This window comes from Mus caroli, chromosome 9 (genome assembly GCF_900094665.2).
Source record: "Mus caroli chromosome 9, CAROLI_EIJ_v1.1, whole genome shotgun sequence".
Lineage (NCBI taxonomy): Eukaryota > Metazoa > Chordata > Mammalia > Rodentia > Muridae > Mus > Mus caroli.
This window is the reverse complement of record NC_034578.1, coordinates 48,597,859-48,602,685: the sequence shown is the minus strand read 5'-3', so window position 1 is coordinate 48,602,685 and position 4,827 is coordinate 48,597,859.

Sequence of the window (4,827 nt, the reverse complement as noted above, 5' to 3'; positions counted from 1 at the left end):
CCCGTGCGCACAGCCCGGAGCGAGCTCTCAGCGCTCGGCGCTACCGAAGCCACTAACCTTGAGAGGTGCCTCCGCGGGTACGAAGCTTTCGCTGCCGCGCTCCACGCGCCGTGCACCACGCACCACTGCCGGTGCAGCTCCGCGCGCCTGTCCGCTCGCTCCCGCCAGCGTCCCTTCCCGCGCAGCTGCAGCGCGGGAGCTGCAGCTACCGAGGCTCGCTCGAAGGTGGTGCAGGGGCCGCCAGCCTAGCCTCGCTTTCGCGGACTGCGGAAGGGACCCCACCCTCAACCCCGGTCCCCGCTCCGCTGAAGAAGGAGTTAGACAAATTTGGAAGCCCTGGTGGCATCGCCAGACTTCGGGTGCAATATCGAACGCTTGCTAGCTAAGCCTGTCAGGGTAACCCAGGGCTGTTGCTTTGCAGTCACAGGGCAGCAAGCAAGGACAAGCAACCTTGCATGTTTGCACCACGGGCTTCGCAGGCAGCAAGCTGCAGGGACCCTGCATTCTGAAGGAGAACGCGCAATAAAAAGGAAAATGCAGGCAGAGAGGAGGTTGAAACTTGGCATAGTATCTATGAGAAGGCAACAATATGTGGAAACGTTGATCTGATATCCCGAGCTCAGAGCCTAACTTCCTGTAAGCCCAAATAGTGACCCCTCCCCCTTTTTTGGACTAAATAATAATCAAAGGGCAGTTGGAACAGACGAGGGTTAAGTAGTGCTCGCACTTTGAAGGGCTGGCTGCTGGTGTAAATGATACAGTAGGTGGCATTCTTCCCTTGGAATCAGAACTAGGGTGAAAAAAAATCACTAAGGATATCACTCCGTGATTGCGAGATGGCTACGGATTCGGCTTATTTTTGTGACAAGGAAAAAAGAAAAGAAAAGAAAGGGAGAGAAAAGAAAAGAAAAGAAAAAAAGAAAAAGGTTTCTTGCAGTTTTGGGCGGCTATTGGGGCAGGTTATAAGGAACAGAACTCAGGTGGGCAGTGTTCCAAGCTAGGGGATGCTGTCCAACACACACACACACACAAAGACACACCCACACAATCATCCAAACCTAAGATTGTTTGTTGTGGAAATATAAGGCTAATTTTAGTCACATCACACTACATTGTTAAAAGGAAGCTTAATAAATCTCATATATATGTATATACATCTGTGAAACAGGGGTGCTACAGCTGTGGTTCTCATGCAGAGAAGGGCTTTCACCCACTAATTTATAGGTTGTGCTTAAAGAGGGCTTTGCAGTTCTGTTCATTCACTTGGAACCACCCCCAGGCTCCTTAATCTCTTAATTCTTTGGTGAATGGACACCCTGGCTTTTCTTAATCTGCCTCATATTTTTTGTTTGTTTGTTTCAATTCTTTTATCTCCAAATAGTTCACTTAGCTCAAAGAGTCACAGCCATCCAGACATTTTTGTTCTTTGTTGCCTCCTGATACTTAAAGGCAGTGTCTAACATAATAAATGTTTGTTAGTTAAATGAAATGAGAAGACACACAAATGGTATAAGAAAGATGCAGAAGGGCCAAGCCAGAGCTGGCTGTCATTCAAAGAGCCCCATGGACTATAAAGTATCTCTGTGATGAAATAGCCAGTGTTCCAAATCAAGGTGCCCCCTTTTCCCCCCAGCAAATGTGGAAAACTTTCACTGTTCATTTCGTCTTTTTATTCCCAAGATGAAATAGCTTGGATCAGCACAGAAAAATTGCTCTCTCCACGTTAAGTTTCAAGGCAAGGCTACTCAGGAAATTTGGGTTGGGTCAGCTGACAGTAGAGACACATGTCTGTCTGATCACAGCACTGCCCTGCTAAACCATTAATTGTTTCTTTGCTGTGGAATAAGCCAAAAATGTCATAGTACAGAATGAAAGGCAGACCCCACCGCCACCCACCCTACCCTCACTTCACTTTCTTGCTGACTCTTGTGTGTCTTTGCTTCTCACCGCATTCTCTGTCACCTTGAAATCGTCATACTTTCAGAAGCCCACTAGGACTTTGGACTTGTCCTTCGTGTCTGGGAATTTTTCAGGCTACATCTCTACCCTCTTTTACTTTACTCCGAAATGTCTAGTATCTGGGGCATAAAAGGTACCTGGTGAATCGTCCTGGAAATCTTCAGGACTGTCAGAAACCGAGAGAAGTCTTCCTAGGTTTATCTCTTCCCCAGCTCCAGGCACCCAGGCTTGAGTGTAGCTCCGGCAATTGCAACAGGAAGCCCTTGCTGAGTGTTTGCTCTATGGGAGACTATGAGTATTTTACAGATATAATTAACTCCCATCTGTATCAGATGGGGTGGGTTCGTTTATTCCCCCATTCCACATATAAGACAACAGCAGGCCACGAGGACATTGAACAGTGGTGGTAACTTAGAAACTGATCATGCAGCTGCAGAACCTGGGTTCCCCTCAACCACCTGGTCTGCTTCCCGTGCTGCGAAAAGGTTTGCTTCTCTGAGTAACTCACACCACACTATACCAGTGTCATTTGCTTTACTTGCTTTAAGAGGAAAAGTTGCATTTTTCTCTTCTCTATACCATGCACCCAAGCATGCTGCAGTAATTTTTTACAACCTTTTATATTTGAATGGATAAAGACACTATTATATACAACCATAGGTCACTTCCATCATTCTGTCTAGTGTGAGGGAGATGTTTTACAGAGGAAGACAGAACCCTGGACTAGTCCTTGTGTTGTTTAGACGATGAAAACCATTTTCTATTCACCAGGATTCTTATGCTGTAGGCAAGTGATACCAGGACATGAAACTGATGATAAAGCAATTGAAGCGTGGGAAGCACAATGCTAGACATAAGCAGGATGCACCTAAAATACTGTGAGGCAATCCTTGAAGCAAAACGCTAGCATCTGGGAAGCTCCAGGAGCAGGCCTGCAATGGACACTAAGAATGAAACCAGCATCTTGCCAATCATCAGAATGAATAACAGTGAAAACACAAATACTAAAAAAACCTTCATGCAATGTTTCTTCATATGTAGGACGATTATAGCAGGTGCTAGACGAGCGGATAGGGATAGTCATTATAAATACAAGATGCACTTAGCAGTCATTTCCACTTTGTATCCAAATGCCCTTGACCCACGGTGGAAACTGATGGCCTGAAGTGGGAGTTCAGATATGAATATTTTAAAAATATTGTGTTGTCAAACTTAAAAGTCTGCATATTTCCATATAATTCCAAGTTCTTTAAAAATTTAAGTTCTTTGAGAAATCATTTGGGTCTATTATTTTATGTAATCCTAAACCCTTATGGCCACCACTGAGAACACCACTGGGAAAGCAATGGAGGTGACAAACTGTGGAGGGGAGGAAGATAAAGAATTCAGAGAAAATGAACAGTGCTAAGTGGGTTCATTTTCAAAGTCAATATAACGGTTATGGAGAAATAGTGGCTGACATCTTAGGCTGCAAGAGGTGAAAGTGCACCTGGAAGGGGGAGGGAGAAGACTGGGACTTCTCTTTATAGATTAGCTGTGGATAGAAAGGAAAACAAGACAGCCCTCATCAGAGGGAGAAGGAGTCTGTTTATCACCAACACAGGAGGCAGATCTGCTACGGGTGAAGAAGGGGAGAGATGCTAATATTCATTTATAGAACAAGGTCAGAGGAAAAACACTATGGAAAGATAAAGTGACCAAGAAAGATAAGACTGGAAAAATACCTATTATTTTTATGAACAGCAGCAACAGTGTATGTGTGTGTGTGTGTGTGTGTGTTTATCTATCCTATCTAGATCAGCTTAAGTGATATGAATGGGATGGGTTTTACAAATGAGAAAGAGTCCTATAGTATATGTGCATGACTCTTTTTGGAGGTGTGTCTGGGTTGAAAGAGAAAGCAGAAACTAGAGAAGAGATAGTGATCTGAAGGGAATCAAGGAGGGCCAAGTGAGTTCACATAAATACCGAAGGGAAGGCATTAGAGGTGACACAGCTGAAGACACTGGGGCCAATGGTGCAGGACAAACAACACTGATTCTATTACAAAAGGTAAGTAGGAAAGAATTGTGGGTAAGGCAGAAAGCTTGCCTAACATATTGTAAGCAAGGGTGCTGCATACAGGTTGAGGCTAGGGGGATCAGCGAGTTCTGCAGAGAATGTAGGGAAACATATGAGCATTGGAGAATAGATGGTAAATAGAATGCTTTAAATGGGCTCTGAAGAATGAGCAAGGCCAAGACTGTGTTGCCCGCTTATTCACAACCCGAATGAATTTATAATGGACTTGCCTTCACAAGGCAGGGTTTCTCTTTGGGGATTCTGGAAAGTGGACTGAATTCATTCAGAAAAAAGGTTAGTTTGTCAAATGAGTGGGCATAACAATCGAACAGAAGAATTGAGAATACTTGTTACAGAGTCAAAGCAGCAGACCTTGACCTGGGCTTTCTCTTTGGAGGTTACTGGCTTGTCTTTCTTCTGGTGTCCACACCAAAGTGTTCGGTGGACTTATTTCTTCCCCCACCCCACCCTCAAGTCCTGGAAACAAGGATTTACTCTCATTCATTTTAGTATTCTTCGAACTGTGTCTGGCTGTGGTCATACCACATACTTGCAATGTAGTACTAACTAGGTTCCTTATTTCTATCCCAGTTTCACAACTGAGTATCCAGTAGACTCACCCATTTGTGAACACTGCTACTTCATTGGGTGTAAGGTTGATGTTTTTAACTTCTTATCTCCTCCATCCCTCACCTATTCTTTTTTTTTCTTTTTATTAGGTATTTTCCTCATTTACATTTCCAATGCTATCCCAAAAGTCCCCCATACCCTCCCACCCACTCCCCTACCCACCCACTCCCACTTTTT